Source organism: Monodon monoceros, unplaced genomic scaffold (assembly GCF_005190385.1).
Source record: "Monodon monoceros isolate NGI ecotype Baffin Bay Population unplaced genomic scaffold, NGI_Narwhal_1 Super_Scaffold_1, whole genome shotgun sequence".
In the NCBI taxonomy this organism is placed as follows: Eukaryota; Metazoa; Chordata; class Mammalia; order Artiodactyla; family Monodontidae; genus Monodon; species Monodon monoceros.
In genome coordinates, this window is record NW_021703765.1 from 53,132,599 (window position 1) to 53,156,157 (window position 23,559).

Genomic DNA, 23,559 nt, shown 5'->3' on the forward strand with positions numbered 1-23,559 from the left:
AGGGGAGGGGGCGGGGGAGGAAGGAGGGGGGGGGGGAGGAGGGGAGGGGGAGGGAGCAGGGCGCCGGTGCGGGGCTGAGCTCAACCCACTGTCTTAACTTCTTACACCTTGCTTTTATCTTCATTCCGTTTCTCCTCCCTCCTTTTCTGTTTCTTTTTTTTCTCTTCCTTCCTTCCTCCCTGCCTTCCTCTTTCCTTCCTTCCTTCCTTTTTCTGGGTATGTGCTCACTCTATAAACTTTAGTTCTGAATTGTGTTGCTGTTTCCGAGCAGATCCGTCCTCTGAGAGGGAGGAAACCACACACACGTCTCCTACTGTAAAATAAATGTACCCGCTAGTTGGGAGATCAGCCTGCGTGCGGCCTGTAGGAACCCACTCCCCAAAGTGCTGTCCTTCAGGGCGACGTGATCAGCCCAAGGTTCTGCACAGTGAGGCGCCCCTTTTGGAGGTTCCCACTGGAGCCGCCTGCAGCCCCTCTCTGCAAACATCTGAGGGTAAACCCAGGGTCTTGAAGAAGCTGTACACACTGCTTCTCAGCATTCCATATTTGTGGAGCACGATGCAGTGAAACACAGATTGAAGAGAATGAAATTTCCATGTGGGAACCGCCCCCTGGTAAAGAATGATTCCTTAACCAGCTTTCTAAAGATTTTGTTGAGTCCCCTTAAAAAATGGTTCAAACTATTGTGTTTCCATCACTTTCTCTCCCACCTCATTCCCAGCCCCACCCTCAGCCTTTCATTTTGGGACTGTTGTTAACACCAAATCGAATAGTCCTGACCACACAATGCTAGCTAGTTACCCATGGTTCTAGTTGTCACTCAGGCCATCTCGCTGAATGAAATACTCACTTCGATATTCAGGGTGTTTCCTGAGGTCACTCAAAAAAAATCATCCTATAATGAACAATGAACAGAAGGATCGCACTTCTCTGCCCTGCTGTTCCACTGCCCTGTGATTTGGTGTAATTTCCTTAACCATAAAAGATGGGGACAGAAATGTTTGGCTACTTCCCAGGGCTTGCCCAAGAGTTGAAGGAAAAGAAACACACAGATGTCACATTACAGTATCACATGTGCTCTGGAGGTGAGGGTAACCTGAATAATAGAAATGTAGCCTCCTCTCCGTTACCTGGGACTGGCAGAGCCTCCCCCAGGAAAACCTTCCATCTCAGCTGTGCGTGAATCACGCATCTTTAAATAGGAACAGAGCTCAGAAGTACACACTCCAAACTCCGCAGCTTTTAGCTAACGAGCCTGGGACCAGCAGAGGGAGGCTCACAGCGCTGGCGGAGGCAGAGCTGGAGCAGGACCAGCCCGGGCTCAGGTTATCCCACCAGCCACAGGGAAGCCAAGGGATGCAGACACGTGCACGGTTGATGTTTCCCCTCACTTGATTGAGTTTCATGCACTGTAACCACTGAGGAGCTACTTTCCGCTTCCCAGGAAATTTGAAGGGGGTAATGCTCGGCGTCAGTTACTCAGCTGCAAACCAGAGTGGGTGGGCCGGGGAGGGACCATCATTAGGATAGAATCAATCTATCTATTCGAATCTAAGAAACTAGATCATTTCATGACTTCTCCTACAATGTGAACTCATTACAGGAAGTCCCCTACATTGCGAACTTTCAAAGATGTGACCGTGCCAGCTGTTGTGCTGGACTACTGTATTTTTCAAGGTACTGTAAGAATAAAAATGTTTTCTTTATTTTTTGTGCTTGTTTTCTTTAGTGTATTATTCGTGTGAAAAGTATTATAACCCTATTACAGTACAGTACTGCATAGCCGATTGTGTTAGTTGGGTACCTAGGCTAACTTTGTTGGACTTATGAACAATTGGACTTATGAATGCGCTCTCGGAACAGAACTCGTTCCTGTGTAGGGGACTTACTGTATTTTGTTCAAAATGGGTTCTCAGGACATTCAGCCCACCTATATTCCAAAGAAATGAAGTGCCACTTTCCAACATCAAATGTCTGATCCTTTGGACTGTTTACTGCTCCTTGTTAGCTATCCCCAGTTTCCTTCTTGGGTGTGGATAACCAAAACCGGACAACGCGGCCAAATACAGTATTGTATCATTTGCTGTGATTTACAGCACGATGTGGTACCTATGATTGGGGGGTGGGGGTGTCACATTATTTCCAGTGTGATGTCGGGGTTGGCTACGCACCCCCTGGGGCCAAATGCAATTTGGCGCCATCTGGTGGCTGTTATCATTTTCTCTTCGATATCAATAGGGATAATTCTGGGGACTTGGATCGCCAGGGACTTTCAGGACAGCAGCAGCAATGCTAGGCATCCACTAGGGTTAGACTGGACAGGGAGGACCCTGGGGACATGGCTTCCTCAACAGGCTGGCCCAGCCCGAATGCCCAAAGGAGGTAAGAGTTTGAGATTGGCTCACGCTGAATTAGGGGACCATCCACCATGGGGTTACATCCCAGGGGCTTTACTATGAGATTTTACTGGTGTTTAGAGCTTGGCACAATTCTGCCAGGGCCATCGGAGTCAAAGAAGCACCACCTGTCAGTCATCAAATAGGAATTTTAAAGGAATTCAAATCTTTAAGATTACACTTTGAGGGCGAAGAAAGGAGACCCAACACACAACTCACACTTCTCGCAATTCCCTTCCTCCTCATGCCCCAGTTCTTGTGCATTTGAGGCTGCTCCAAAAACTCAGACAACTAAATCCCCCAATTTTTCCCAGCATCACGCTTTCTTAGTTTTGCAGGCTAAGCCCTAAACACTTCTCTTCTCTCTTTGTTGTTGTTGTTTTGTTTTTAAAATTCTACTCTCGTGATTCAGCACCACGAATGATTTAGAATACACTGAGGTCTGGGCTTCCCTGGTGGCGCAGTGGTTGAGAGTCCGCCTGCCGATGCAGGGGACAGGGGTTCGTGCCCCGGTCCGGGAAGATCCCACATGCCGCGGAGTGGCTGGGCCCGTGAGCCATGGCCGCTGAGCCTGCGCGTCCGGAGCCTGTGCTCCACAACGGGAGAGGCCACAACGGTGAGTGGCCCGCGTACCGCAAAAAAAACAAAAAAACAAAAAAACAAAAAATAGAATGCACTGAGGTCTGAGCACCAGGAAGCATGTGGTAGAGTGGGGCCCAAGGACGGTGAAACACAAGTTAATAAATCTTGTCTGGTCAAGACAGAAACAAAAAATGAGGGGCTTACATGCAGTAAGGGAAACACTTCGTTTGTTTAAGAGGAACATTCTCAAAAACACTGATTAAAAAATGCAAGTGCTCCTTTTACTCAAGTGGAACTTGAAAAAGAAATGATCCTGTTGGTTTAATCATTATTACCGCTTTCCTTTGTCGGATAGGTTTATTTGTTCATATCAGATACACTGATTTTTTTCTCCTTTGGGTTCTGGTGATGTGCTATCCCAGCGCAAAGTTGGCTGAAAAGTCTCCTATCCATTTCCAAGAAGAGTCAGCAGGAGCAGGTTTCCAGATTTCACTGTCATTACTTTCATTCACATAATAGTGTAATGCATCAAGAGACCAGAGATCGGTTTTTACATTTGAATTAAGAAAAAAAATTTTTTTAAAAGAAGAACTTATGGAGAAAAACAAATGAGAACAAATTCCTACCCTATTTCAGTTTGTAGTTGATTCTTCAACATTTTCTCCATTTGCATAGAAAGATGAGGCTGTTGTAAGTCTCAGAAAGACCAGAGCCAGGGATTATTTTTGTCTGGAGTGGTGAAGGATTTCTGGAAAACTACCTGGACTCTCTTTTCATTCCGGTTATCCTATGTATGTCAGCTGGACACAAAACAGATGTAGGAGCAAACCTACTTTTTATTTCTTCTTATTAATATGGACTTACTGGCTGAGCTAATGGGTCACATACTCTAAAGCTATGTTGAGGAATTATTTAGTAGTTCCTGGTTGCTGAATGTTAGAAACGCTTTCAGATACGAGAAAAAGCCCATAAGGAACTACAAATAAAAACACAAAAGATCAACAGAAGAATTCCAAAATATACAAGTACATGGCTGACTTTGTAGGTGTAAACAAGCTGTCCTACGTTGTTCTTAACCACAAAGCACGCTGTGACTTGATCTGCTTTTACCAGTAAGAGCAACTTTGGATTTGCAGTGAGTCGTATCAGATGGTCTGCTCTTGCTGAGTCCAGACCACCAGAGAGAGAAGGGCTGCCTGGAACGGTCTAGTTTCCGTCTAGTTTCTATCGAGGACAAAGGTCTCCTGATTTGAGTGATTTGGTCCAGCTGAACAGGAGGTTAACAAGCCCTCAAAAGGAAGTGCTTTATTGGAAAAGAGATTTAAAAAGTGGAATGGGGCTAACAGTGGGGCGCTGGAACTGGCTCTTATCAGCTGGCTAGATTCAACCGTGCAAATCCCTCCCTAAGCCTGTGTTCAGTGACATTTCCTTGCTAACTTGAAACTGACCTTGGTTTGAGTGTTTACACCACAGGAATCGGCAGGTGCTGTGACTCAGTAGGTATCCCCCCCAGAGAGCTGGTTGTTAAGCATTTCCAGCACACCTACCACACAGACCCGGCGCTATACAAAGTGTAACCCACACACAGGTTTGGATTCACAAAGTATGTGATGAGTGCACCATGAGATAGGTCATGGAAACACCCAGAGGGAGCGTTTAGAAACTTTATAGCAATTCTACAGAGATTCTGTCCGTTGAATCCATTAGAAAGATGACGGCTTGTCTTTTGCATGTTTTTGTTTTTTTAATTTCTTTCTTCTAGTAATTCATTTTTATGGCATTTTACCAAAATGTTGACCTGCAACAGATTTGACATCCAATAAGAAAACAAACTGTCCATCACCAGAGACAGTTTGAGAAGCACTGATTTTGGAACGTTCGCAAATCCACGGGACAGGGCAGTGGTATTGCACGTGAGATTGAGAGACTAGAGAGGTAACTTGAAACTACAGCCTACTTTAGAAAGCAAAACGATATGGAGAGGCCAAAGGAAAGAAATGTGGGAGGACCTAAACTTGGGACATAAAGGGAGGACTGCACAAATACAGGACGGGAAGAGTAGACTTGTGGTTTTAACGTCAGGTAAGTTGTCTATTTCTATGAAGGTGTGTCTGCATAGATGTGTGATATCTAGAATGACGGAAGGATTGCCTTGCCGCCTTCCTGCCCTCCCTTTAAGGGGAAATCACAGGGTTCTCTGAGGACCATGTCTTATAAGGAATGGTTTAAGAAGAGAGAGTGTTTCGTTTGCAAGAGAAGGTAGTCGGAGGGGTTTCCCATTATTTCGAAGGCTATTGTGTAAAGGATGGCATGGACTCAGGCCGTATGAGGCCCGCAGGGAAACCACAAAAGGAAAAGCTCAGAGAGGCATAAAGAATACTTTTCTAGGAGTCGGTCGTCCAAGGATGGAATATGGGGCCCTCGTTGGGGAGTGAGCTCTCTGTCTGAGAAGTAGGGACCCATTGACAAGGATGCTAAGAGAGGAGGCCAGGGAGAGTTACCAGCAGGCTGTTGGTAGCAGTGAGGAATGTTCTGGCATCCTGGGAGCGCATATTGGCACCGATGAAGACAAAACTCTTAATCGAGAAGTTTGCTGCTGCCACTTCCGGGCAAGCAGGCCCAGAAGTGCTGAATTTACAATGAACGGTGGAGACCATCCTCCCCGGGGTGACATGCTCCCCAGTCTGGACTGCCCCATCAAACGCCAGACAAATCTGTGATCTAGCTGGAGTCCTTCACATGATAAAAGCACAAACCCAGGTGAAAACAAAGTTGATGAGATGGAGAATGAGTCCAGATGCTTCACCTGCCCTTAGATCAACTCAATCACCGGAGAGTCCATCTTTCCTCCGTAACACACGCTGTGCTAAGAATTTAATAGACAGGACTTCCCTGGTGCCCCAGTGGTTAAGAATCCGCCTGCAAAATCAGGGGACACGGGTTCGATCCCTGGGCCGGGAAGACCCCACATGCCGCGGAGCAACTAAGCCTGTGTGCCACAACTACTGAGCTTGTGCTCTAGAGCCCGTGAGCCACAACTACTAAGCCCGCTGCTACAACTACTGAAGCCCTCGCACCTACAGCCCATGCTCCGCAACAAGAGAAGCCACCGCAATGAGAAGCCCATGCACCGCAACGAAGAGTGGCCCCTGCTGGCCGCAACTAGAGGAAAGCCCGAGAGCAGCAGAGAAGACCCAACGCAGCCAAAAATAAATAAATTAATTTAAAAAATAATTTAATAGACATGGTCTCACGACCCAGATAGATCTCACTAAACCCATTTGTTTGATGGTAAGACTGAGGCTCAGGGTAGGTAACTGACTTCTCTAAGTCATGCTGCTCCTAGATGTTCACACGGCCTCCAATCCCACCTCTTCTGTTCAGCCAAATCGCCTGTATTCATCCGCATAGTAAGCCTTCCCTGAAACACCGCGTCCAGTAGAAGATAATGCTCTCCACGAGGAATTCCAGGAAACTGCTCCTAGCTCAGTCCTCTGGGAGTCCTTTGACCCAGAGGACTGAGCTAGGAGCGCAAAGGTCTGGAGGATGAATGCATTTGGAGTGGTCAGCAAGGGGTGCCCAGCTGCAACTTGAAAAATTTTGCAAAAGGAGAGAAACTCCACGAAACAAAATACACATGGAAAAATCGTTCCCTTTTTTCAAAATATTTACAGCTTAACATTTACAGGCCACCCAAAGTGTGGTGGTCAGCGGTCCGCAGCCTGCTGGCCCCATGGTGAGGCGTCGGTGATCAGAGGGCTGCGGGGACTGGGCGCAGGGCTCCTGGGGAGCGGGGGGGGCAGGGCTTCTGCTGGCCTCTGTCCTGGTTAGTTTTGGCTCCAGGTACGTGGCTATGGGACTGATTACCACCAGAGCCATCCGCCACGGAAACCACAGAAACGAGCTAACCTTTCCTCCCTCGATGTAGAGAAAAGCAGGCTTGTGTACGGGTGGAGGGGGGCGGAGAGGGATGTGGACGGAGAGGGAGGGGTGGTGTAAGAACTCTTGTAGTCATAAGGCTCGCCAGTTGGTAGTTACTAGTATTCCAGACGCTTCCTAATGCCAGACAAATGCCCGGAGCCCAGGCTTGTCTGGCTCAGAGATCTATTCAGCCGAAAGCAGCCCGGCCCTGGTGGGGAGAGCAGATCTTTCAGGGAGCAGCCTCCATGGCTAATCAAACACAACATTGTTCTCAGAAGGAAGAATGGAAAGGTTTGTTTCAGGAGCATAGCTTTTTTTTTTTTTTTCCTTTTGAGGCACCCGAGTTATTTTAACAAGTTGCTACAAAACTTGGGCTTCCTGAGGTAAGGCTGTCCTGCACAGTGCATGTTCTGTCCCAAACTCCAGGGAGGGAGGGACCCGAAAATTAGTCATTAAAAAAAAAAAAAAGCCCCAGGCACTTCATGCCTGGAAATGATGTAAGACGCAGCCACTCCTCTGTTAGAACTACAACCAAACAATGCTCGGCGATCGCGGCAGCTGCTCTCCAAATGTCAGCGCCAAGCCCGGCCAAAGGGCTGGAAGGCCACCGAGCCCAGGACTTTGTGCGCTACCTTTGTCGCCCACATTTTCCCCAAGCACTCTCAGGACCCTGGCAACAGGTAACGTGGCAACCTTTGCCTTCTAAAACGGCAAGCGGCAGGATTTCAGAGAACAAAAGGATTTTTTGAAAGCCAGCTGCATCTCCCTCGCCACCCCCTCCCCCCGCCCTCTCCCCCCGCCCTCCCCCTTCGCCACTCCAAGTCTGAGAAAACAAAGTATTGCTGCGGCAGCCCGGCTCTCGAGCGCCCCCTGGTGACCAAGCTCGGAACATCACCGATGTACCTTTCAAGGTACAGTCCGAGGCTCCCAGGTAAGTCACGCTGGGACGCGGGACGTCTGGGCTGCGTTTGCCCAAAAAACGCAGAGTGGAAGTCAAGAGTCAGAAGTCTTGCTTTTTAATTTATCACCTCAACAAAAATTTTACCCGTGCTGCAGGGTAAGATCTCTGGGTTGAGGTTGCTGACCTTTTTTTTCCCCCAAAGCATCCGCTAGGGCAACAGTTTTTGTTTCCTTGGCAAGCTGAAAAGCAAAAACTGCTGTGGCCATTTGGTTAGGTGGATGGCAGTGAGGATGAATAGACAGGAAACTGAGGATTCCTGGTGGGTGGGACTTGCATTTTCCATTTTTATCTGAATTTGTCGGTTGTTTGCAGGAAGCTTGCAGGTAGAAGCATTTCTAATTCCCATCGCTTGTTTCCAGTTAGTTGATTTTCAAGGATGACTGAGGATTTCCAAACTGCAGGCCCAGCTTCCCGGAGAGCGTGCTTTGCAGCCCCACCCTAGCTCTTTTATCTCTGTCTGGGGCAAACACCCACGAAAATGCCAAGGGCAGTAGTTGTAACCAGTCTTCTTCCTCTCAGGGCTTCTCCCGCCCTCCATGGTCTCTGATTTGGAGGAAGGACTGCAGTTGTGAGCTGTTGGTAGCTTCTGCCAGGCATGAGGGCATCCCTCTTTGTTCCTCTCTGGAAATGTTAACCAGAAACTAAGAAAAGGGTTTAGATCAAAGTAACCGTTCTCTTCAAAAAGTTCCATTAATTAACTAAATTAAAGGAAGTTAAGTGCTGTTTGGAGGAAAGTCATTTTAGAAGGCCCAGGTCCAGGGACGGAGGTCTAAAGCCTCTAATGAGACCCTTTAATGAAGCTTGGCAACCAGTTAATATGAGAATTTGAGGGTTACCCTATGTAAAATCAGTTGTTGCCTAAAATCAATCATTTCAAAGGAACATCTTGAAAGTAGACAGACATTCGGCTGGTTGTTGCCTTGATCATTTAATAGTAAAGATTAAAAACTGAGGACTCTGAGTAAGAATCATTTGACCGGTAGCTCAGGTGAGTCATAACCTTCATAGAACTAGGCACAAAGGCTCACAGCAGGATGTTGAGAACGCCTGGCTTACTAATTTGCGAGGCGGGGCCGTTGCTTCCAGCAGGGAATGCCTTCATGATTTCATGGCTCATTTTCCCAGCCTCTCCAACAGATGCTACTGAGTCATCCAAGCACACAAGTGACTGCCCTGGCAGTGTCATCTGTTAGGATTAAATTTCCATTTGTTCCATGACTTTATGAAGCAATTTCTAACGATTGAATCAGATATACCACTTCCTCTAGGATCTAGGGATTTTTTTTTTCTTTTTTAATGTTTGTAACATTATGTGAATTTTTCAGAATTTGTCCCAGCCAAGTCAGCAGGTCTTCCTGGGTTGAATGGACTGTTTACAGGAGGGGAAGATTCAGGACCCAAGGTCAGGGTTACAGAATGAAATAAGGTTTCCTGTTTGGGCAGCTGGTCCCACCTCCTCAGGTTCGGGCAGACTGGGTCTTGTTGGAAGATAACAGGCCTGGGATACCTGGGGTAGGGATGGTGCCAGGATTGGGGAAGGACATTTTGCTTTTAAGCTTCTCATCAGCTAGCTTTCATTTCTTGTTAGATGTCACTTCTTAGCAATACTTGCCTCTATTCCCTGTTAGGTGAAATTTTTTATTTTTTCCGGACCAAACTGAGAGAAAGGAACTAGTTAAGGATGTAAGAATCACAAGGTCAGGCATTGTTGTCCGTTGTATTCATGACAACCACAGTACTTAGACCATGCGTGGCACATAGTCGTATGGTGGTAAATACTTGTTACGTGAAGGAAGGAACAGGGACGAGAAGGGATTTCCTGGAGAAGCAGAAAAAGGGACTAATAATTAGGAAAGCAAAGTCACCAGGGTAGAAAGAAAATGAATACTCAGCAAAGCCAGTCTCTGTGACCTTGGATGTTGCAATATAATCTCCCATCACTGATGCCCACCTCTATTTGGCCTTGGTCAATTGCTGGCCAAATGCAGCAGTGATTGGCCAGCTTTTGACATGGAGCTAGAATGTGAAAGGCCCACCTCGTATCAGCTGGAAGCAGTTAGTCCTATGGATTATCCACCTAACTTCCTCCACCCTCTCTGCTGGGCTTTATCCATGTGGGGCTGTGATGCTCACTGCCCTTTCCCCAGAGCAGCTGCCTTTCCTCCTCAGTTCCTTCCACTCCTTATTATTCTTTGACTTCTTATTCCTGGTCTCATTTCATGACACCTGTATCATGGACCTGGAAAGCAAGGGAAACCTGGAATGCAATCACACAGCCCAGCAGGACACTTTGCCGTGGGGCCGTGTCTGGGACACACAGCGGACCTCAGGGGGTACAGAGCTCTGAGGCCAGGTGGAGTGGCTGACTGGCTCCAGGTGGGAGCAGGGTCTCGGGCACACACTGCCCACTGGTCTCCCTTGAAACGGTGAGCTGGCCATGCAGAGCGAGGGTGCTGTGTCCAAACCCGGTGGGGTCACGTCTCATCATGGTCCGTCGGGCTGAGTCCTCACTGAAACCTCCGGCTGGATCAATCAGGAGCCTCTGCTCTCTGGCCAACACCCTGGGCTTCGGAGAGAAGGCAGACCTTGTGTCAAAGCAGCCTGATGCTGCTGCCCTGTGGACAGAGGGCTTGGCGGGCTGGCTCCACCTGGAGCAGAAGCTTTTGCATCAGACAAACTGGGGGAAACAGGATATATGAGGAAGCAAAGAAGAAAGAAAATGTATCCAGCATGTCTTGCTGTCAGTTGGAGGGCGATGAGAAATAATTACCTGTGTCTGGAGAGCAAGGCATGTAGGGGGGCCTGATCTGTGCAGTGAGACAGTTAATTATTCGTCCGACTCCTTTCTGCTTTCCTCCCTGAAACCCCCCTCCTCAAAGGAAAAACAGGACAGACTTTTTGAGTTAAGCTGTGGAATACCGTCTACCAGCCCGCTGGGCCCAGAAAGGACACCAGCCCCTTACTGACTCTCAGATGACAGGATCAGTGCTTCAAAATGACACTTCATTATCCAACTGTGTCACCGACAGATGAGGACACAGGTCCAGAGAAGAACTTGGCCAGGGCCCCCCAGTCTTCTTCTGTCTGCACCACACAGCAAACACCATCAGCCTTTACAGTGGGTTCGTAAAGGGCCACTTCAGACTGCATTCACAATTCCACTGTACAGTTGGGTGTTGGTCATTTGCCAGAATTAAATAAAAATATCAAGGAACCCTCCTACACTGTTGGTGGGAATGTAAATTAGTACAACCGCTATGGAGAACAGTATGGAGTTCCCTGAAGAAACTAAAAATAGAACTACCATATCACCCAGCAATCCCACTCCTGGGCATATATCCAGAGAAAACCATAAAAAAATCAAAAAGACACAGACACCCCAATGTTCATTGCAACACTATTTACAGTAGCCAAGATATGAGGCAACCTAAATGTCCATCAACAGAGGAATGGATAAAGAAGATGTGGTATGTATATGCTATGGAATATTACTCAGCCATAAAAATAATGAAATAATGCCATTTGCAGCAACATGGATGGACCTAGAGATTGTCATACTGAGTGAAGTAAGCCAGAGAAAGACAAATACCATGTGATATCACTTATATGTGGAATCTTTTTTTTTTTGGCCATGCCACATGGCTGGTGAGATCTTAGTTCCCTGACCAGGGATTGAACCCGGGCCCACAGCAGTGAAAGCACGGAGTCTTAACCTCTGGACCACCAGGGAATTCCCTGTGGAATCTAATTTTTCAAAAGTGACACAAATGAACTTATTTACAAAACAGAAACAGACTTACGGTTATCGAAAACAAACTTAAGGTTACCGAAGAGGAAATGTGGTGGGGAGGGATGAATCAGGAGTTTGAGATGAACGTACCCACGCTACTATATATATAAGATAGATAACCAACAAGGGCCTACTGTATAGCACAGGGAACTCTACTCAATATTCTGTGATAACCTATAGGGAAAAGAATCTGAAAAGAATGAATATATGTATATGTATAACTAATTCACTTTGCCGTACACCTGAAACTAACACAACATTGTAAATCAACTCTACTCCAATAAAATGTTTTTAAAAATCCCAGCAAACTGGTGAGGCCAGCACTAAAATCTACCAGTTTACTCTAGCTACTGCCCACAGCATCCTCATTCACTGTGTTTCCTGGAGCCAGGTGCCTGGACCTATCATCCCAGCTCCACAAGTGACTGGAGGCAAGAGAGTTTGGGTTGCCCACCTTCTGCAGAGTGGGGTCCGATTGGAACCTGGGTTCTTCTCATCTAAGCCTCCGTTCTCTTCTTTTAAAGAGCTGCCTTATATTTCTGTCATTAAGATTCTCCTTTGAACCCTCATGAGAGCAATGTCCAGAAGCCTTTTTCTGAATCTCTTGGTCAAACGTGCTTGGAATTCAGAACTTTTTGGATTGTAGAAAGCTGATTTGCATGACACACCCTGGGGGGCCTGGGTACTCTAACCTGTCTGTCTGCAGGAAAAGGTGAAACAGTCACACTGCAAGTAGTTGCAAGGTCAGGTTTTGGCCTATGGCTTTCAGAGCGCTGAAGGATGGTGGCCACCCACTCCTTCAGGGGCCTCAGTGCATCAGAGCCCCCCGCCCCCCCCCCCCCCCCACGAGGGACCTCCTCCTCCAGGGCATCTCTGGTCCTGCACGGAGCTCTGGCCCAGCCTGGCCCAGGAGGAGAAAGGGGAATGGGTAGTGACTGGGTGGTGGTGGGCTTGGCCTGGTGGGTGGGCAAGGTTTCTACATCTTTAAGGAAAAGAGGAATCCGATTTCAAATTCGATAATACTTCTGACATTGTCTCTCTTTCCTCGACCGTGTGAGTTCTGGGTATTCATTGGTTTGTCACTGTGTTTCACACACCATTGGCAGAAACACCTTTGTTGGTTTTTGTTATAATGGTAACAGGGGTACTTGTAGGGGCTTTTAACTGGCCTCTTCCCACAGTGTGGAATGCTGTCTATAAAAATTACAGAATTAGTAGTCTGAAGATAAACGCTTGGAGGTAAACACTTCATATCTGCCAGGTTGTGTGCTTGTGTGTGTGTGTGTGTGTGTGTGTGTGTGTTTTGAGCCATCCCTTCCATCATTCTCTCCCCCATTCTCATCCTGTACCCTAAAGCTATGATCTGACTTCACAGCCAAAGAGATAAAAGTAACATTCTTCTCCTTGGCCCACCATACTTTGTACTGACAGGAGGGTGGTTCCACGCTAGGTTCAGGCTGGCTGCTGTGCTAATTTGATGCAGCCCAGGACACGCACCTAAAAGTTGATCCCTAAGGGCATTCCTCATTCATTAAAGCTCTACCCAGGACACAGCTGGAAAATCATTTTCAGATCACAGGTTTTCATCCCACATTTCCAATCCAAGAGATAACAGACAGACTCCATGTAAAATAGCTTGAATTAAAGAATAAACCGTTGTGTGGCTAGACATGTCCATGAACTGCAGGCAGAAATAGATCAAGCACTAGAAATTTTTTTTTTTCTTTTAATCTAGAACAAGCCCCGCACTGCCTCCTGGTGTGGATTACATTTTACTTTTCGAAAGGAACCATGGATGGTAAAGCGAAATCATTTTGATTCTTTTGGATTTCTACTGTCGTAGGTGAAAGGTTTTATTAATCAATTCTTTGAAAAACCAGCTATACCCACTGCTAACCTACCAAATGAGAGGATGTTAAGCTGTTCAGTGGGTTGTACGTTTGGGGCCTTGTTTGGAATTTCAAGCTCATGTTACGGGGACTGGCCCGTGGTTGCAATTGTGTGTGTACACCATTTATCAGTAGGAGTGCTGAAGTGCTGAGGTGCCGGAATGCGGAAACACTGGAGGAGACCAGCGCTGGTCTTTGGATCAACATTAATTGCCAATAAAGAGTTAGGAAATTGATCACAGGGAAGGGAAGCATGTTAATGGCCACCGCTCAAAGGTTCAGCCCCTTTCAGTTACTGATAACCTTGCCACGTCTCCAGATAAAAGCCAGCCTTGTCACCCCCAGGCACCTGGCTGAGAGGTAATAAAGCTGTTGCCTTATCTTCTAAGAGTGGAGTTGGTCCAACCTCAGTCCGAGGTAATTACAGTAAACTGAAATTGCCTGTCATTTACAAAAAAGGGAAGGCGTAAGGCGGGAGATGGTGTTTGTCTCTCTCCTTGGATTTTAAAAAGAAAGCGAGCACAACAGCCAGAAGTTTTCCAGGGAGTGAGAAAAACAGCCCGGCTTGGCCACGCTCTCCTGGGGGTAACGGATTGCAGGCGGCTCAGGTCCCCGGGACGATCTGAAAAAGAGGCTCAAGCTGATGAAAATCCAAGCAATCTTCTTAGTCTGTCCTTTCTAAATGTAAATGAGAGTCGGAGCCCTGCTAGGGAGGGCAGGAAGTCTCAGTCTTACCCAGTGACTCATTCAGTGCTGTTAGCTCCAGAAGCTGGATAAAAAGTTTTAGCAAAAGCAGCAACAAATCTACTTTAAATACTAGCACAGTAAGGAAATTCCTCTCTTTCAGGCCGAATGCCATCCACACAATAGAGCTCCTGTCGACATCTCATTTACAATCTACCCCCAGGACACAGACAGGACCATTTCCATAAACCCGGCTCAGAAACACCTATTGTTCAAAATCTTCAACTAGCCACAGGCTACCACCACTCCCTATTGTTTTGTAAAATAAAAGATTTAGAAGGAGCCAGATTGGGACCTGGAAGCTCTGAAAAGAGGAAGGAAAAAAGTCCCTTTGACCCGATGCTGTTGGAGAACGTGCGTGAAGAATAAAGTTAATGGATTTTCGTTTTTACAAGAAGTGCATAAGCAATGCCCGCTCCCTTCCTGAACTCCTGATCGGGGATTCTAAAAGCGGTGCCAACTTTGTAAAGAAGTTAACTCCTGCCAACGAGTTTGGTACCTGAAAAGTCAAAGGCTCTACTTACCCTATTCTCTGTCTTACAAAAGCCCTGATGGCAGCCACAGCAAAGCACCAGGTGAGTATTCGATCTGGGTTGTTTCCTTGGGATTTATAGCTTGACTTTCCTTTCTAAGTAGGATTTTGAGGCTCGCTGCAGAACCTACCCCCTGCCCGATGACGAATGGTTTCCTCCTTTTCAACACCACCATTTTGCTCCCTCTTTTAGTAAAACCTGACCACTTTCTGGAATTACATAATGTAGCCTTTAGACACTTTTTCTTCAGATAATCCTCAAATGAAGAGGTACATTTGTGTTGACCAAACAAAATGGGCATTTCTCAAAGACTCAGTGTCTACCCTCCTAGTAGATCTTCAAGTTCACTTTCCCTATCTTAGCAAGTAACTCCTTTTTCTACCCAGAGTTAAAGCCACAACTCTGGGCATCACCCCTAATTCCTTTGGGTCCTTCCCTCCTATCTCTTAAATCCTTCTGGAATCCTTCCACATCCTACAATCCACCTTTCTGCTTCCCTAGATCCTATTATTTCCTCTCTGGAAGATGACAGCAACTTCCTACCTCAGCGTTCCTCAAACTACCTGTTGTGACTTATTAACGGGTCATGAAATCAGTTGAGGTGGGTCATACAGTTTCACCATTAAAAAAAAAAAAAGGAATAGATTAGAAAACGTCAGAGTGCATCAAACAAAGGAGTAAATTTGGTTTCTGGACGCTTGTGTCAGTGTATGTCCGGAGATCTGTGTACATTCTGGGTTAACAGGTAGAATGTATCTTGTCTGTCAGGAGTTTGAGAAATACTTTTCTAATTGGTCTCACGGGCTCTGTCTTGTCCCTGGCTCCAAACTGTTATTTATACACGCTCAGAGCAGGAGGGGGAGATTATGAACGGATCCGGCTGACAGCTCTGCCCTCGGGATAAAGACGTGGGTCTGGGGCTTTGGAGATTCTAATTACTTAGTTCCTCCTCATCCTTTCAGGTTTCAGAACTCCACATCCTCCCGACCACTTTTCCTTTCCTTTTAGCTGTTCAAGCCACCAAGTTCCCTGGCCTTTGCAGAGGGAATTTCCCTATAGGAACGTTCTGTCCTCTTTCTCCTTCAGGTATCAGCTGAGGTGTCGCCTTGTCCAGGAAGGCTTCCGGAAGTCCATCTAAATGCCTCCTCTTAGTTCTCATGAAAACCCCTGACTTTTTTTTTTTTTTTCTGCGGTACGCGGGCCTCTCACTGTTGTGGCCTCTCCCGTTGCGGAGCACAGGCTCCGGACGCGCAGGCTCAGCGGCCATGGCTTACGGGCCCAGCCGCTCCGCGGCATGTGGGATCTTCCCGGACCGGGGCACGAACCCGTGTCCCCTGCATCGGCAGGCGGATTCTTAACCACTGCGCCACCAAGGAAGTCCACTCTAATTTTATTTTTTAAAATTTTACTTATTGATTTGCTTATTGATCTGTTTGGCCTGGCACTTATGCAATGACTTTACAGATGCTAAGCGTCCTTCCTGGCTTGGAAAACTCCTGTTCATGCTTCAAGATTCACTTCATCTGTGTTCTGTGAGCCCCTCCTACATATGTTTCCTATAGAATTCATCACACTTTGCTCGTTCCTGTTACACTGATGCTCTGGTATGAAAGCACAGGGAAATTAGTGATCAGGTAGATCTTTGTTTCCTGTTATACTTATTTGTTGGATTAAATGATTCTGTATGGCAAATGCTGTTATACAAGGTCTCACCAAACCAGACTGTCTGTATTTCAAAGAGGTGCTCAGCCGTGGTGGCCCAGCTTCCACTAGTGGTGTCTGGAAAAGGCAGTGCCTTGAAGGCAACCAGACCTGGTCAAATCCTGACCTGCCACTTACTGGCTGCAGGACCTCAGATGACACAGCTCTCATCCCTTTTCCTCATCTGTTGAGTTTGGGTAACAGCCTCGGTGACCTCATAGTGTCATGAGACGGATGATGTAGTTAATATGATGTAAGGGGACGTGGTGTGGCACTTAATATCTCAAACACAGGAAGGAGGCTCTCTTTCCTTCCTGCATTATTTGTTACAACAAAATTCCAATAATACAAAAACCATCTTGAAAACTCCCGAGGAGATTTTACTGGAGGTGGGGAGATCCTATCCTTTCCACATGTTGGGGTTTCTACAGCATGAAGAGCCCTACGCAGAAGTTCCGTGTTGAGAGCACGTTTTAAGATGCCTGTCCCTAGTGCTTAATGTTAAAATTTCATCTCATCTCTCTGGCCTCAGCTCATAAATCCTCTCCTTAGAGAGGCCTTCCTTCACCACCCAGCTTCGAGCAGCCCCACATTCTGCCCTCCCAGCCATGGAGCCACCTACTGAGAGGAGGAGATGCGGGGAGAAAATAAAATGGCCTATGAAGGTGTTGCATCTTTCCTAAGTGCAAGCCCTCCCCTCGGGTTGGGCGTTGTGGCTTGCTTGGTCCATCTTTATCAGCTTTGTGCCATTGTACCCCATCCCACCCCCTGCAGCCCCCATCTCCTTAAATCACACAGATGACTGGCCCCAGCCTCTGCTGTCTTGTATCTTGGAAAATGCAGAGATTGCCATGAACTTCTGCGGTCTTGTGGGATGGATCCCTGTCAGTGGTTTAAAACTGTCTTCCTGCTTTCTATATTACCACTCAGTTCAGAAGAGACAAAAACAAACCCAAAACATTTTCAAGTATGTTCTCCTTTGCCCTCATGGTCAATACTAATAACTTCCAGCTAGAGGGGGCTGGAGGGCAGGATGCGAATGGGACCAGCTCACTCTGTTTCAGTTCAAGTACTTGAGAATTTAAAAGCACAGACCCTCTCCAAGCACTGCTTAAGGCCTGTCAACTAAATCTCCCTAGTTTGCCAAAGTGACTAGGTAGGATACTAGCCCTAAAATGATGCACTTAAATTACTAAAAACCTATCAAGCAAACAGCAATAACTTTGCTTTCCATGCCTGAGAGGCAATAATGCATGATGTTTCAGAATATACGTTTTGGAGGCAGACCTAGGGAGGTCTGTTTAATCTGTTTAAACATCAGTTTTTTACTATGTGAAATAGGAATAGTAATGCTTGCAGGGTTGGTGGGAGGATGAAATGAAGTAATATCTGAGAAATGCTCAGAATATTACCTGACACATAGTAAGTGCTCAATAAATAGTACATGGTAACAACATCAACCATTTCATAAGGGAAATCCCTTTGTTTTGTCTTAGCAGCCAGTAAGCCGGGTGTACCCCTGCTCCTATGCAAAAGGCCTGTGAAACTCTGAAGCTATACTTGTACACAGATGTGATCCGGTGATGCCACCTCATCTCCATGGCAACCAGGTGTCTCAGTTATCTACTCTGGTGCCAGGTAAGGGGTAGGTGATGAAACAAACTGAATCTCAGGCTAAAACTCTATTGTTCAGTACATCCACGAGCAGTGCTCCTGTTACAGACACACTCAAAATTCTGATTTCATGTGACCTTTACATTCACGGTTTTAGTCATAAAAGTACTTCAGAAACATTGACCATCTCAGACCATACTTTTATTTTTAGTTACTTCCCAGATGTTTACCTGAGATAAAAATAAGCAAAACAACCAAAGCTTTTCTACTAAACATATCTCAATGTCTGTCATTTTAGTCCATTTTTCTATCGCTAACCTAAGGATAGATTAGAAAGTATGTTGTCAAAAAAATTTTTTTGAGCTTAAGAGAATGGTTGGCAGCACGTTATTTTATAAGTGATATTGGATATAAAATAAACAAAAGCACTCTGGAGAACGGAGTAAAGGAAGCAATATTGGTTGAAAGGGCCCAGTGCCTGGTACCCTGAGGGAGTATGAATTTATGAATGAACGGAACACTTGGAAGAGCCAAAAGTCTTTGGAATTCCAGGTCCATAAATGAGTAGGTCTGTGACCTAGGGCAATGCGCTTAACTACTTTCTATTCATTTTACAGCAATCTGTAGGATCAGCATCAGCTGTAGTAGTAACAATTTTTACTTTTTTCGCAGCCAGCTGAGTGATTTTTCCAAACCACAATGCTTCCTGGAGCAAAGTAAATTGAGCTGGCCTTTGGCTGAGCTGGGGCTCTGGGGATACCACAAAATGTTTCATAAAATTTGCATAAAGTTGCGAATTTAAGCAAAATAGGAGGGAAAAATGCTGTAAAAATTAATAGGGCCAGAGGGAGTGTTCTCTAATCATCTAGTTACACACTTCCCCTCCCAGCTGCCCCCCCCAAACACTCATAATATTTGATATAAAACTAACATGGCGACATATAGCTGCAATAAAAAGGAACTGTTCTTCCAACACAGCTCAGGGTGAAGCTAAGTAGATTTTAAAAGTGATTGGAGGGGCTTCCCTGGTGGCGCAGTGGTTGAGAGTCCGCCTGCCGATGCAGGCGACACGGGTTCGTGCCCCGGTCCGGGAAGATCCCACATGCCGCGGAGCGGCTGGGCCCGTGAGCCATGGCCGCTGAGCCTGCGCGTCCGGAGCCTGTGCTCCGCAACGGGAGAGGCCACAGCAGTGAGAGGCCCACGTACCGCAAAAAAAAAAAAAGTGATTGGAGTCAAACGTCATTTGGAGAGGAGACAGAATATAGTTTGTTTGAATGATGCACAAATTAACAGTTGTTAATTTTGGTGGTTTTTGAGTAAATGAGTAGGAGAATTGGGACTGGCAGGTCTAATGTTACCCCAGTGCCTGTTAGGGGTCTCTATTTTCTTGGATAGAAGCTTTCTTCTAGAGAGAACGAGTTCAGAAGCACTGAATAACTAGGCTTCAGAAGGACCCTGCTTGAATTTGGAGCAGGGAGGACAGCAGGGTCACAAGCAGATAATCTCCGAGAGCTGCTGGAGGATTGGCCTTGGAAACATCCAGGGTAGGAGAGGAAAAAATCCAAGGGCAATCTTGGCGGGTGGAGGAGGTCGGGGCGGAGATAACAAGTCTGGGCAATAGGAGAGGGAGGCGATGGGTAAGGGGAGGCCAAGAAAACATTTTTCATTGCTTTGTCTGAGGCTGAGGCAGCCCTGAGCAAAACTGTGAAGTAGGTCAAATTTCTTGTGTCTTTCTCTCCCTAGGGCATCGGAGACCTGCCACCACCATGCTGTTCCCTGGTCACTCAGTTCCAAATTTATGAGATTGCCTCAGTCCCTTAGGTATTTGTTCTCTGAAAGGTAAAAATGTAGCTAGTCTGATAAAATAATGCATTGGAGGATGGCTGGGGGGCGGGGGACAGGGGATTGCATTTTTAAAAGAATTCTTGCAAACATTTCCTTCCTCCAGAGTAATAAATACGTGTTTAAAAAGAGGGTCTCTGACGAACTTATGGTTACCAGGGGGGGGAAGGGGGGGGGAAGGGATAGTTAGGGAGTTTGGGATTGACATGTACACGCTGCTAGATTTAAAATGGATAACCAACAAGGACCTACTGTATAGCACAGGGAACCCTGCTCATTGTAACAATCTAGATGGGAAAAGAATTTGAAAAAAGAAGAGATACATGTAATATATGTAGAACTGAATCACTGCTGTACACCTGAAACTAACACAACATTGTTAATCAACTATGCTCCAATATAACATAAAGAGTTTCTTAAAAAAAGAAAAAAGAGGGTCTCTGTAAAGTCTGCCTTAATTCCAAGGAGGGTCTAAAATTGGGAATTTCTGAATGCTAATAGACCTAGAGTGGCAGTAAACAACTTTCTGTGACTCTCAAATCATAATTAAGCCTAGAAGGGGAAGAACTAATTTGTATACTTTACGTGTTACAGGTGTGGAATTGTGCTGAGTACTTTTTACATATGATCATCATTCCTTTTTACAGAGTTGGAGACCCAGGTAAAGTTCGGAGCGGCTTGTAACCTGCCTGCAGCCAACGGCATATTCCAAAGGTGGCTAAAACAATATTGTCCATCCAACATGGTCTTCTAGAACAGGGGTCAGGAAAATCTATAAAGAGCTGTACACGAAATATTTTTGGTTTTGCAGACCATGCAGTCTCTGTCCCAAACAACTCAACTTTGACATTGTGGCAAAGCCAGAGACAATATGTAAATGCACGGACATGGCTGCCTTGGAGAGGTGAGCCTGATTTGTTCCAAGGGTCGTAATTTGCCAAACCTGCTCTAGAACTTTGCCACTTCCCATGGTGAGGTGGAGTCCGATACCCCTCCCCTTGAACTTGGGGAAGTGCGTGATTTGCTTGTGACCGAGAGAGTACGGAGGAACTGACAGTGCGTGACCTCCAGGGCTAAATCAGAAAAGGTGATGCTGTTTCTTTCTCCCTTAGTCCCTGGGACATCTGCCTGCTTGGAGCCCTGAGCCACCACAGAAGCATCCAATTTCCCTGAGGCCGCCATGCTGTAAGGAAGCCCAAGTCAGCCTCGTGGAAAGACCACATGAAGAAGCCTGGAGACTCTTAGGAAGAGGGAGAGGTGTTCAGCAGCCCCCAGTGATCCAACCCTCCACCCACCCAACTGCAAGCTCGGAAGAGACCCTGAGCCAGAACTACCCAGCCAAAGCTCTTCCCAAATTCCTGCCCCATAGGAACAGAAATAATAACACGATTGCTGTCGTTTTAAGGCACTAAACAAAGAACTTAGAACACTGTCCCAAAACTAGTGAGTGGCAGATACGGGATTCAAACCTAGGCCGGCTTGACATTCTATTGCATGATCATTACTCATTCTATTAAATGATTGCTTACAGCAGCCTTTTTAAAAAACGGTGCTAAAATATATGTAACGTAAAACTTACCATGTTAACCATCTTTAAGTGTACAGTTCAATAAGTACATTAACACTGTTGTGCAAAAGATCTCCAGACCCTTTTCATCTTGCAAAACTGAAACTCTACCCATTAAACAAGGGCTTCCCCTCCCTCACCCCCAGCCCCTGCAAACCACCCTTCTACTTTCTGTCTCTATGAATTTGACGACTCTGGGTCCCTCTTATACTGTAAGTGGAATCATACAGTGTTTGTGATTTTTGTGACCGGCTGATTTCACTTAGTATATACATGTGTGTATTTCATGTATGTATATTTTAAGCCCATGTTGGGTAGTGAGTCTGACCAGCGAGCAGCAAAGGTTTGTCAAGGAAAAATGTCAGAGACCCCAGGTCTTATAAGTCACAGATGCAAGGTCCCAGGAGGGACTTTGCAACAGCAGTTACTCTGACAATGACAATTCAGTGTCCTGCCTCTAAAGGGCTTTGAAGAAAGCGGAACCCATGAATCAAGAACAAGATAAGGCTGTTTGCTTTGTTTCAACTTGCTGGCTGACTTCCTTCTCAGAGCCATGCCTTGAGGATGAAATCATTTTCTACCACACAGCCCCTGCAAAGACCATCAAACACAAGCCCTCACTGTCAGCTCCTTTATTTCCTCTGGGTCCAGGGTGTGTATTGACTTGGTGGAATGTCTGTGACTTGCTGTAAATTGTGTATCAAGCAAAAAACTTTCTGCAGGGAGTTGGCTTTCGGGAGGGTGAGCCTTAAATGCTGCTTCTTGCTTATAGAGACTAAAACTCAGCCTGCGGGGGCTTCTTTGGCCTCCTCCACCTTCCTCCCATCCCTGACCTAAGACCAAAAGGCAGACCTGGGCCGAGGTACACACTGTGACAGTCCCAGCTTGGCCTACCCCTCCCCATACCTGCCCTGATTGCACCTAGCCCACCTGTTACACAGAGAGGATGGAAGTGATTTTTGAGTCTCCCAGGATCCTAGCCAACTGTTAGGAGCTGAGTGTGTCCTCCCTCCAGTTCAAACGTTGAAGCCCTCAGTCTCAGGACCTCAGGATGCAAGCCTATTTGGAGATAAGGGCTTTAAAGAGGTGATTAAGTTAAAATGAGGTAAAATGAGGATGGGCTGGAATCCAATAGGACCGGGTCCTTATAAAAAGAGAGAGAGACACCAGGGGCATCTCACAGAGGAAGGGTCACGTGAGGATGCAGAGAGGATACAGCCGTCTGCAAGCCAACAAGAGAGGCTTCAGGAGAAACAGCCTGCCCACACCTTGACCTCAGACTTACAGGCCCCAGAACTGTGAGAAAGTACGTTTCTTTATTTCTGTTGTTTACGCCACCCGGTCTGTCGTAGTTTGTTACAGCAGCCCGAGCAAATTAACGCACCAATAGAAAGTTCACAGCCTGGAGGTTGGGACTTCAGCCCAGAAAAGTTCTGAGGGTAATCATCGGAAGCTCAAAAGGCAAGAGGGCTTTGAGTAGAGTTCCTCTTTCTGCATCTTTCACAAGCGCCTGCTGGCAGGTTTGGGAGGCAGTGCTGGTGGCTGAGCGTTGGGTGAGCACTAACCTGGGGTGAGGCCCAGGGAGGAGCCTGGAGGCTCCTGGCTCAGAGGGAGAGGCACCAAGGCGCTAGATTCTAGAAAGTCTGGCAAGCGTGGGGAGATTTAGTGGGTGTTTGGGGCCTGGTCTAAGAGGCACTTGGTTAACTCCCTCCCTCAGGGCTCCTACCTTCCTCCCCCCACTACCCGTCCTCCGTGCAAGATGCTTCATTACCAGGAGAGTCCGAAGGAGGGATGGCATCATGCAAATCCTGATAAGGTTTCGGTTTTTCTTTTGCGGGAAGGGCACTGTGATATAGGAGGGTAAGCAGCTGTCGGATGGCTGGGGTGGTGAACAGAATGAAGGCCCCTAAAGATGCCCACGTCCTAATGTTCAAAATCTGTGCGTATGTTCCCCTTCCATCGCAAAGGGGGATTTTAGATGTGATTAAGTTAAGGGTCTTTTTTTTTTTTTCGGCCGCG

General features: G+C 46.6%; 1 protein-coding gene and 1 long non-coding RNA gene across 2 annotated transcripts in view; one reads left to right on the forward strand and one right to left on the reverse strand.

Annotated features, from left to right (window-relative positions):
• Window positions 1-23,559, reverse strand: part of DLGAP1 (DLG associated protein 1) — a 292,601-nt gene that overhangs the window by 41,466 nt on the left and 227,576 nt on the right. The gene's annotated exons all lie outside the window — the stretch shown is intronic.
• On the forward strand, window positions 14,572-22,012 carry LOC114900825. The gene is made up of 6 exons (XR_003794951.1): window positions 14,572-14,858; window positions 18,014-18,155; window positions 19,875-19,970; window positions 20,621-20,687; window positions 20,785-20,877; window positions 21,086-22,012. It is a non-coding gene; the product is annotated as an uncharacterized LOC114900825 (long non-coding RNA).